The sequence below is a fragment of the Schistocerca gregaria genome, chromosome 4 (genome assembly GCF_023897955.1).
Source record: "Schistocerca gregaria isolate iqSchGreg1 chromosome 4, iqSchGreg1.2, whole genome shotgun sequence".
Classification (NCBI taxonomy): domain Eukaryota; kingdom Metazoa; phylum Arthropoda; class Insecta; order Orthoptera; family Acrididae; genus Schistocerca; species Schistocerca gregaria.
The window spans coordinates 303,936,404-303,949,003 of NC_064923.1; the positions used below are offsets into that span (position 1 = coordinate 303,936,404).

Genomic DNA, 12,600 nt, shown 5'->3' on the forward strand with positions numbered 1-12,600 from the left:
CAGTCCCTGCTTAAAGCCTTTGGCTTCCCAGAAGTGCGTTAGTTACTGTAGCTGATATTGTAACTAATGTACTGTGTACATCTTGTTTTCCCTTCAAGAGGAGTATATGTTTTCTTCACTCATTATAAATTAACTCTGTTTTAAAATTTGTTAACAACAAAATTAACCTCAAAAAGCTATAGGAAACTAGTAATTTTTGCCACAGGTTTTCCTGTTGTCTTAACTGAAATCTTGTTTTTCGTATTTTTTTCAGTTCTTACAAGGAATTAGTTAATTTTTAGCTCAGCAGGTTAAAAGATAGTCTGCAGGCTTAATTTAAAGTATTTGTTCACTGCATTGTAATTCAATGAATCGGCCATAACGCAGCACAACTGTGAATGCTGTTCTCAAACATAGGATGTGTTGGTTGATGTTCATAAACAGCTGGAAATTGCCCTGATGACTAAGAAACATTTCACAACTGCTGCAAATTGGAGTGTTGGAAGAGCTTCCTAGAGTCATGTTCATATGGTACCGTTACCAAAGATACCACAAGTACTGTTCTCTCCTGCGGATCCTATCTCCTCTACAGGATGTGCTGGAGCAGTCATTATTCGTCCACATTACTGCGAGGGGCATGTCAGTGGTTAATCTAGGTATTGTGTACAAGGTAGATAGGGGGGGGAGACCCGGGGTGTTATAATGACCCCCTAACCAACAAGTTCAAGGTGCTGTCTTTCATTGAACTGAAACGGAGTCAGTGGTACTCATTTCTTCTGTTTTGGCAAAACTTGTTTTGTCCTGCTTCGAGGGAAGGCAAACATTAAAGGGTGGGGTCCATTAACCATTGGTATTTGAAACATACAGCGACAAATTGTACCTCTTTAGGAAATAGCAGCAAGGGGCAGGAAAGAGAACCAGGTGCACTCTGTGTGTGTACCTGGAACACCAATCAACATGCTGAAGAGTCTGTTCCGGGAGCCATTGAGGGAACAGGTTGAACCAACTGCAAATTGTGATGCATTTTTGAACAAATGATGCTTGTCGTCTTGGTTACCAGGTCACATTTGATTCATTTCAGTGACTGGCAGAGAAAGATGAGAAAACCATCTTTGTACAGAGAGTTTCAGCGAAGCTCACAATTTGCAGCATTGTCCCCGTGGCCCCCTAATTCTAGTCAAATGGAAGGACTGAACCAGATACTTTGAATGTTGTGCCACAAGCTGGGTTGCGACATCCTGATCTTGCGCCATAGGTTTGAGAACTGTTGGGTCCCCCTAAATGGGTCAGATGTGCTCTACGCACTGGAGGCTACTACCCAAGTAGCTGACAGTGTGTGGGGTGCACACTAGGGTGTCTTAGCTTAGGAGACTTTCTATCCAGTCCAGATAACTACTGCTGTAAGTGATCCAGAAAGGTTCAGAAAACTTTGAAAACTGAAATTAATATCAGTAGGATTTTTGGGAAAAATTTAGGTGTGTATTGAAAGAATAGGCTGAAGGAAAATGGAGGTGGTGTATTTGTCACAGTAGATAAGAGACTCGGAGCCACTGATACAGAAATTGAAGCTGTGTGTGAGATTTTATGGGCAAGCCTCAGTACCAGGAGTGCGCATGAAATGATAATTAGGTACTTCTGTCGCCCACCAGACATGTCTCCCGATGTAATAGAGAACTTTAGAGAAAACCTCAGTTTTCTTGTATGTACGTTTCCCAATCATACTGTAATCATGAGTCGAGACTTTAGTCATCCAGCAATCAACTGGGAAAATTACAGTTTTACTAGTAGTGGGCATGATGAGACATCCTGTGAAACTTCACTAAATGCCTTCTCTGAAAACTACCTAGAACAAATGGTTAGAAATCCCACTCATGATGGAAATACATTGGATCTAATGGTAACAAATGGACCTTTGAGGACATCCACATTGAAACTGGTATCAGTCACAATGATACAGTTGTAGCAAAAATGATAACTAGAATACTGAGTACAGCTAAAACAAGTGGAAAGGTATATATTTTAGTAAGTAGTGTCATGGCTCAAGTTTAAAAGAATAGTTGACCATGCAGGTGGATAGATATGTACCCAGTAGAACAGTTCGTAATGGAATGAACCATTTGTGGTATACAGTCATCGTAAAGAAACTTTCAAAGAAACAGAGACTACTGCATAACAGGTGTAAAACAAAGCATATGACTATAGATAGAGATACTGGATGAAAAGTGTTTGGCTGTCAAGTGAGCAATGTGTGAAGCCTTCAATGACAGCCATAGCAGAATATTGTCAAATGATCTTTTGCAGAACCCGAAGAAATGCTGGTCCTTTGTAAAGGCTGTTAATGACGACAAAGTTGTTCAGCCACTCATGAATAAAACAGGAACTGAAACTGAGGATAGTAAAACAAAAACTAAAAAGCTTAACTCTGTTTGTTTTCAGATGTTCCTTACAAAGTAGGATCCAGGGAATTGCCACAATTCAATCATCATGCCATTGGAAAGATGATGAAATAAGTGTTAGTGTCAGTGGTGTTGAGAAATTCCAGAAATCATTAAAATTGAACAAAGCTCCAGGACCCAATGGAATGTCTGTCAGATTCCATACGGAATTTGCAATGGAGTTAGCCTCTCTTCTAACTGTAAACTATCATAGATTTCTCGAACAAGAAACCACGCCCAGTAGTTGGAAGAAAGCTTAGGTCTGTGCCCAGTAGTTTGAAGAAAGCGTAGGTTCCACCTGTGTACGAGGAGGTTAGTAGAAGTAATTCACAAAACTACTTCCCAATATCTTAGAACATATTCTGAGTTCAAACATAATGGGGTATCTCAGACAGAACGACTTCTTCCATGGCACTCAGCATGGGTCCCAAAAACAACGATCATGCAAGACCAAGGCCTCACATTTCTCACGTGACGTAATGAAACCTCTGAATCATGGCAGTAAGGTAGACGCTGTATTTCTTGATTTCCAAAAACATTTGACTAAATACCACATCTAAGTTAATTTGTCAAAAGTACCATCATATGGTGCATCAAGCAAAATTTGTGGCTGAATTGAGGATCTTTAGGTAGCATGTTATCTTGGATGGAGAGTCAACATCAGATGTAGTAGTAACTTCATTTGGGCCCCAGGGGAGTGTGGTGAGACCATTGCAGTCCATGTTGTATATTAATGACCTTGCAGACAATATTAATAGCATCCTCATACGTTTTGCTGCTGATACAGTTATATGTAATTCTGTAATCAAGTACTGTGTGATATAAGCTGCATAAATATTCAGTCAGATCTGGATAAGATTTCAAAATGGTGCAGAGGAAAAAAAAAAAAAAAAAAAAAAAACAACTGCGTACTATGAGTATAATATCAGTGAGGCACTGTTGGAAGTGGCCAGCTCATACAAATACCTGAATCCAATATTTTGTAGGAATATGAAATGAAATGAAGTGATCGATAGGCTTATTTGTGGGTGAAGCAGGTGGTAAATTTCAGTTTGTTGGTGGTATACTGGGAAAATGTAAACATCAGAGACCGGATTATATGCATTTGCATGTTGCTAATGTATTTGCATATTAGTCTCCTTTTTCACTGGTTATTGGATATTTTAACTAAAAACTAGTAATGCATATTTTTGCTCTATGTTTACAATATTTTAAAAATTTAGACAGGCTGTCTCTAGCTCGATCTAGTTTTGATGTGTCTCAAATTGACTGCGTCCTAGAACTGTGTGCAATTGCTAAGCGAGGGGCCACTGCCTAGCAAAATCATTATAGAAGAGAAGCAGGAACAGACACACGGAGTCAATGCTCCTGTGCCAGCAGCCCTGTTAATCCCCTCTGCTGTCATACCATACATGTTGGCATCAATTAAATTAAAATATGCAATCATTTAGTTTCCATGGCCATTGTTTCAGTTTAGCTTTCTGTTTACTTGTAAACAGTTGCATGTGTTTACGTGTATTGTGTAATGTGTTATGTGCCGCCCCCCCCCCCCCCTCCCCCAAAAAAAAAAAAAAGAAATGTTATTTTGTGGATAACTGACCATCCTGAAACATTTTTGTATGACAGAATTGTTTTATATTATCGAGTTGGCGAGAAAAACATTTCGTGCAAAAGATAGGAGAAAAAAAAAAGAAAGAAAAGTTTCAAATAGACCAGCATATCAAGACAAGTCTTCATACCACAGGAATGCAGAAGAAAGGACCACGACACCAACTTCTGTGGCAAGTTGCAGTAGCAGAGATTTGCTCAAAAGTTACCTAAAAAGTCAGTTTAACATGGATCTATGTGAAGCATTCATTGCAAGCAATGTTCCTCTTCACAAACTTACAAACCCTATCCCTAGAGGCTCCCTGCGCAATTATTGCTTAAATCAAAATATACCAGATCAATCAACGTTGCTTAGTTTACGTAAATGTTCTGGAATAAATACGCAATGAACTCTAGGGCAGCGTTATCTGGATTTCAGTTGACAAAACTACAGACACTTGGGGCCATTACACTGCAAATTTAATTTTTGGTTCTTTAAAAGAAGAGCCTTCTTCTTCCTATTTTGTGGCCTACAAAGAACTTGAAAAAGTAAATCATTCTACGATTACCAGATCTGTGAATGAGGGAATTAGAAAAATATTCCCAGTATCTTCTGTAGATGAAAGAGTGTTTGTGTTTATTTCAGATCCTGCTCCCTATATGATCAGAGCAGGAAAAGCCCTCTGAGTATTTTTTCCCAATTTGATTCATGTGACGTGCTTTGTTCATGGAGTACATAGCCTTGCTGAAGAAGTACGTTCCATATTTGTGAATGTAAATAAACTGATTTCACCCACAAGGAAGATGTTTCTAAAGGCTCCTGCTCACATCAAGAGCTACAAAGAAAAACCACCAAATGTGCTTTACCTCCCGAATCAGTGGTAACTCGTAGGGGTACATGGGTCGAAGCTGTGTTGTTTTACAATGAACATTTCAAGGCCATTAGAGGGGTAGTAAATAACTTCAATAGTGCAGAGGCTTGCCAGTGCAAGGAAACTTTTAATGATTCCAGTATTAAAAAAAGACATTGCTGTGATTAGCACTCATTTTGCCCATATGCCTGCAAGTATTAAAAAGCTTGAAACTCAAGGTTTGATGTTGAATGAATCTATTCAGTTAATGAATAAAATTATTTTAGTGAACTCCTCATTCCCAAGAAAACTTAAATAAAGTTTGAAAACATTGTAAACAATAACCCAAGCTTTTGAACCCTTGTGCTAAATTGATAGTTTTATTAATAGGGTGCGTGAACTTTTACCAGAAACAGCAAGTGCCAACATAGCATCCAAATTCAAATACTGCCCAGTTACCACAGTTGATACACAACAGTCCTTTTCTGTTTATAAAAATGTTTTGAATGATCGAAGACACAATCTTACTACCAAACATTTGGAACAGTACTTGGTCATTTGCTTATAATAGTAAAAAAATGTAAAATAAATTCTAAGTGATGCTTTGGTCCAATAACATTGATTAAAAGTTAATGCTGTGGAAAAAAAATTCATGATTGTATGTTGTTTTTTAAATAAAATGTCGAGAGTTTTTGAGCATGCCCCTCTGCATCCGATATATCTTGAAGTTGGACCTGTACATATTGATTGTTTCGCTGTGAATCACTCGCATAACATCTGCTTGTTAACAACAACAATAGCAAAGAAGGAACAATTATTGAAACATGGTCTGTGTCCCCATTTTGCAAATTTTTAGAGAATAATCCCAGAAAGGCTCCCTTCCTAATCTCTATCAGAAAGTACTCAGAAAATGATATCAGTGTTCTAAATGTACCAATTTTTCACTTGGCTGGTGCTCTTCCTTGTAACTGATATGCACTTGTTTGACTTTGAGATATGCAATAACTACCATGTTTTTTTATTATTTTATCTTGCATATTTTGCACTTTTCATGCATTTTTAAGGCATTTGCAAGCATATTTTAAGGTTTTTATGGTGCATATAATCCAATCTCTAGTAATCATCCAACCCATTCTAGAATATTACTCAAGTGTGATGGCCCCCTTAGCAAATAGGACTAGCAGGGTCTGTTGAACACAAAGGAAGCCAGCACAAATGGTCACAGCTTTCTTGACTCATGGGAGTGTGTCACAGAGATGCTGAAGAAACTGAACTGGCAGACTCTTCAAGATACATGTAAACTATCCTGAGACAGCCTATTTACAAATTTCTGAGAACTGGCTATAGGAATATACTAAACAGCCTACATATCATTCTTGTAGAGATCGTGAGAACAAGATCACTTTAATTACAGCTGGTTCAGAGGCATTTAGACTATTATTCTTCCTGCACTCCATACACGAAAGGAATGGGGAAAAAACTAATAACTGTTACAAGAGGACCTACCCTTCACCATGCACTTCACAGTTGTTTGCTGATTATGTAGATATACAGGGTGTCCGAAAAGTCTTTCCCTGATTACATAAATTGATAACTCAGGCTAGAAGTAAGATACAAATATGAAACTGGTGTCTAATTGTTCACAAAGTATGAAAGTTTCTTTCACACATCACTACTCCGCTGACAAAAATGGTTGCTTTGTCGGGAAAGGCAATTCATCTGAGATAACCATCATTGTCCTCAATATGTGATAGAATTTCAACCGCAAAGTCATATCAACATGTACTGTGATTGGGCAACAAGGCCTGAACGATTTTTACTTTGTATGCACGAAGCAATAAACGTTTGTGTAAAATTTCATGGAGAGAGCTTTCTGGCATCTGTAATTCACTTGAGGCCCTGTGCACCAATTTCTTCGGACTTCGCAGAAAAGACTGCCTTACAGCTTCCACCCTGTCTGCTGAGGTTCTTGGTCGACCAGACCTCGGAAGGTCAGCAACCGATCCTGTGTTCTTGAACTTCTCATACCAGGCTTTAATGCTCTTGACATCAGGTGGATTCCTTCCAAATGTTGTCTGGAAGTGTCTCTGCTCTGTGGTTGGTGATCGTGTCTCATGGTACCACAGGACACACTGTGCCTTCTCCTGATTGGTTAACATGGCTTCTTGGGCACTGCACCTCATCCACTACTTATGTACTGTGAACCTAAAACAGAAAAAAACTTTGATAGTTGTAAACAATTTGACACAAGTTTCATATTTGTATCTAACTTCTAGCCTGAGTTATCAATTTACGTAATCAGGGAAAATCTTTTCAGACACCCTGTAGAACCTTTCCCCTGAAACCATTTCCCTTCACACCCTCATGACACCCTGCATGCCCACCTTCTACATGCACCACAAAATCCACAAACTCAACTGTCCTGGATGCCCCAGGGTTGCTGGTTATTGTGCCCCCAATGAAAAAATTACAGCCATCATTGACCAATCCCTCCAAACAGTTGCCCGAAATCTAGCCTTCCACGTCAAAGAGACCAACCACTTCCTTCACTGACTATCCACCAATCTCAACCTTTCAACTGGATTCCTTTGTATCACTGATGACAACACTTCCTCATAGATTAACATCCCTTATGCCCATGGTCTTACAGCCATTGAGCACTACCTCTCCCAACGTCCTTCAGACTCCAAATCCACTACCACATTCTTCATACACCTTACTAACTTTATCCTGACTTGCAACTACTTATCCTTTGCAGAGAAGGTATGCGAAGAAATCTGAGGTACACCAATGGGTACCCACGTGGCAGCCCCCTATGCCAACCTGTTTATGGTCCATCTGGAGGAAACGTTATCCTCCCAAAACTCGAAACCTCTGGTGTGGTTCTGGTTCATTGATGATATCTTCTTGATATGGATTCGTGAACCAAAGCACCTTCTCCTCATTCCTTCACAACCTCAACATCTTCTCTCCCATCTTCTTCAAGTGGCTCGCCTCATCCCATTGTTCCGCCTTCATGGATGCTGACTGCCTGCTCTCTGATGGTTCCATCCACACCTCTGCCCATTTTAAATAAACAGCCACCAAAAGTATGTACATTGAAGAGCTGTCAACACTTCCACATCAACAAATTGCTCCCAAACATTCTTGCTCCCTGGGGATGGTGTATCTTGAGTGACAAAAACTCCCTTTTTGAGTATGCTGAAGGTCTCTGAGACCTTCACAGACAGGCACTACCCCAGACTAATCCGCAAACAGATTCCAATTCCATATCCACACACCCCCTTGATCCTCCCACCACCCCCCAAGAAACAGCTACAGAGGAGCACCTTCCTAATCACCCAATATCACCCCAGGTTGGAACATCTGACCCACTTCCCTTGTCAGGGCTTTGGTTATCTATCATCATGGCATAAGAAGAGGGACATCCTACCCAAGATCCTTCCCATCCCTCCGTGAGGGGTGGTCGGTTGCCCACCCTACCCCTTGTCCATCCTTATGCCATTCCCAGTCCCAAAACCTTGCCCTAGTGATCATACGTCTGTGAAGACCCAGGTGCAAGACCTGCCAAATCCACCCTCCCACCCCCAGCAATTCCTAAACCAGTCCTGTCACAGGTTTACCCTAGCCCATCAGAAGCCGGGCCACCTGTGAAAGCAGCCAAGTTATATACCAGCTGTGCTGCCATCATTGCACAACTTTTAATATTGATAAGACTACCAACCAGCTGTTCACGGGATGTACTATCCTTCAACAAAGTGTGGCCAAGAAAAAATATACTGCCCTGTGGTACAACATGCAGCAGAGCAGCACATGCTAATTTGAATGACTGCTTCACAACTTGGGCCATATGTATCCTCCCCTTCACCTCCAGCTATGTGAACTGCACGCATGGGAGTTATCCTTACAACATGTTCTCCATTCCCGAATTGATTCCGGCCTCAACCTATATTAACTTACTGTTGCCACACCCTCCACCCAACAGTCTCCACCTCCTTTGTCGTACATCACCCCCCTAGTTCACAACCCCTCACCCTCATTGTGCACCACTCTCTGCCAGTGCACCCACAAGTCTTTTTCCCATCCTCTGCCCCTCTCTCGTTTCCCACTCACCATTGCCATCCCCCCCCCCCCCTCCCTCCCCACAGCCTCCTGATTACTGCACCTGTCAGCCTTGTCTTGCCACAATGTAGTTTCTCCTTGTTCTGCCAGAAAGCACCCTTCTCCATCCCCCATCCCACCCCTCCCTGTACCCTGCTAACCTTTCCCTTACCCCACCCCACTCCGGATTGCTGTTTTTGTTCAACATGACTGTTGCATTTTGGCTGGAGATATCAGTTGTGTGTGTGAGGTGTGATTGCTGTGCTGTCTTGTGTGAATGTGTGTGCTTATTTCTGATGAAGGCTTCGGCCATAATCTTAATGGGTGAAATATTTTCATTGTGAGTTTCTGCAGCTTAGCATGCCATCTTTTCTGTGAGTAGCAATCCATCCTTTACAAAATATTGTTGATATTCCTACCTGGATAATATTGTTGATATTCCCACTTGGTCCCTCCAATGTTTAAGTTTTAAATTTGTTAGATATATCGCATCACTTAAAATATGTTTGCTGCTGGTATTCAGAATTGGCCAGTGTTGCTATTAAACAGTTGTTTTCTCTAATGTAGGGTTTCTTAAGGCAGAATTTACCAAAGAATTGTTCTTAACCCATAACAGTTCAAAATACAGTAAAGCTTGCAATAGCTAGAAATATTCACATGATTAAATTGACTGCCAGACCAATATTGTTCCATATAGAATTGATGGAGAAACTGTATGAGTATGTAAGGAATAAAAATCACATCTGCAGCAGAACAAGCATGGCAATGCCAGAAACTTGATGACACCCTTGATTAAACATTTTTTTGGATGGGGGGACTTAATGTCTGAATTCCCATCACACTTCTAATAGTTACTGGATCTTTTAAGTACAGTTGAGTATTACATATCTGAAACAGTTCGGGATGAAGATGTTTGGATAACCGATCTTTTATGAAAAATATTGTACCAGTAGCATTGCTACAAATATGAAACAATGACATGGAAAACTGATGACATAGCACAAAGTAAACCTAAGTAGTAGTAGTAGTAGTAGTAGTAGTAGTAGTAGTAGTAATAGTAGTAATAGCTTGTAAACAATAGATTTCAGCTATCAGTCGTCCTTTGGAATTTTTATTGGCAGATCTATAGTTCAGCTAGAAACTAGCCATTCTCAATGCACTATTATTTTTTATCAATCCATTGATCAAAAATGATAGTGCATTGAGAATGGCTAGTTTCATGCAATACATTGATCAAAAATGATAGTACATTGAGAATGGCTAGTTTCTATCTGAAATCTAGAACTGACAATAAAAATTCCCAAGGATGACTGATTACTGAAATCTATTATTTACAAATCAATATAACAGTTGCTGTGTGCAACAGCCCCTGAATAGAAGGTAACCTGAAGTAGTAGTAGCTGTTTATTAGTTCTTTGGGTGTATTGATAGTCACCTGAAGGAAGGAGGTTATTTCAGGCTTCCTATAAGTCAAATTTATTGATTTAATTTTTTTTTTCTGCTGTATATTTTTGTATTCTTTGCTGCCGAGTACCATATTTAGTTATGCTTTTCTTTCATAACATTTGAAACTTTCTGTGAGATGCTTGGTTGGAGGAAGGGTAATTTTGGAAGGGAGGGGGGATAATCTTTCCTTTCTGTCTGTTAGGCGAAATGTTTGAAAGATGACTTTGGGCATTAGCAGTCAATAATGAAACAATTTCTTTAGATACTAATGGGGATCTAAGAGTGAGGTGTTTGTTATTCCATAAGAAAAAATTAGTGTCTTGAACTACTATTATTGTGTCTGTTGTACTTACAGCACCATAATGGAACTATGCAAATGATGTGAAATGACATGAATTGCTATATTATGAGACTTCAGAGAGAGAGAGAGAACAGAAATGTGCTCCATATACTTGTTTTAAGCTCTGCAGCGAGTCCTGTGACATCATCTCCAAATTTGCCATCTCTGTACTCATCAACGTGACAAATTTCCACTGCTGCCCACTTGCCACTTGAGTGTCTTAGGACGAGAATCACTCAGAAAGACCGAGCGAGGTGGCGCAGTGGTTAGCACACTGGACTCGCATTCCATCCTGATTTAGGTTTTCCGTGATTTCCCTAAATCGTTTCAGGCAACTGCCGGGATGATTCCTTTGAAAGGGCACGGCCGATTTCCTTCCCTAACACGAGCTTCTGCTCCGTCTCTAATGACCTCGTTGTCGACGGGACGTTAAACACTAACCACTACCACCATCACTCAGAAAGGGAAGCCAGTACATGAGTTCATGGGTACAATCATGGACTCATGGCATTCCTGCTATAGAGCCAACCTGTTTGAAATAAACTTTCACAATTAGACTGCAAATTAGTCTACTATTCATTTATTTTACACACTCATGAGTTCGGCTTAATAGTCATTCTGAAGTGTGAGTTGAAATTTCACAGAATGTCCAACATGCTTAATTGATGTAAGCAATCATTGGTCATGGTGATTATTATACTGGTATAGTGACCACTCAGTTGGCAATGAATATTCTTCTGTTTATATATACATGTATATAGGTGTGTGTGTGTGTGTGTGTGTGCTATTTGCAGGTCAGTAACAGACTGTACAGCTTTGCCCTGAGCATTTGCATAGTTGGAATCCTGCTACAACTGTGTCAATTTCTACTGTCTCAATTTACTGCAGGCCACTGCTCAGTGCACTGTATAACAATATTTCTTCTGACATGACAGTCCATATACAAATGTGCCAATTGGTCACATATGACCTTTTGTTGTGTGACATACTTCAATGTAGACTATAGTGATTCTTAAGCATTTGAGGCAATATGGGTGATTTCAGCTGAGATACTAATAGCAAAGTTATACACCATGAAAATATTAAAGCATAAAATAGGATTTTTTTCAACACATTCCTGAAACTTTAATCAGAAAGAGCTATGTCTGTGTGTATGTTGCAAGACATCTTAAAAACATGATCAGTGCAAATGCAGAGGGAGTACCAGTTCTCTCATGTACAACAGGTAACTGTGTGTTGCCTTTCTCAAATTATTAGTAAAGTATTGATGAATCCAGTATTTAAGGCCCATGTTTCATGCATTTCAGATTGTGGTTATAATTACACAGACATTGATTGTAATTTGAATATACTGTTGATTAATTTTGCTACAGCTGCACGGGGTAGCCGCGCGGTCTGAGGTGGCTTGTCACAGTTCACGCAGTTCCTCCTGTTGGAGGTTCGAGTCCTCCCTTGGGCGTGTGTGTGTGTGTGTGTGTGTGTGTGTGTGTGTGTGTGTGTGTGTGTGTGTGTGTCCTTAGCATAAGTTAGTTTAAGTTAGATGAAGTAGTGTGTAAGCCTAGGGACTGGTAACCTCAGAAGTTTGGTCCCATAGGAACTTACTACAAATCTTCAAAATTTTGCTACATTGTTGTTGTGGTTATTAGTGATATTTCTTAGTCTAGAAACAGCTCTCAGAAATCGAAAACAACTACGATGATAAAAATGTGTTTCAAAATTGAACATTAAAGTAATTGAAAATGCTAGATATGACAATTATTAAAAAACAATATTATGAAAAGTTTAATTGCTACTCACCATATAGTAGAGATGCTGAGTTCAGACCACACAAAAAAAGACTGTCGCAAATTGAGTCAAGAAA

The 12,600-nt window shown here is 39.8% G+C and overlaps 1 protein-coding gene across 1 annotated transcript in view; it reads left to right on the top strand.

Moving 5' to 3' along the window:
- LOC126266703 (uncharacterized) overlaps positions 1-12,600 on the top strand; it is a 348,549-nt gene that overhangs the window by 116,479 nt on the left and 219,470 nt on the right. The window lies entirely within an intron of this gene.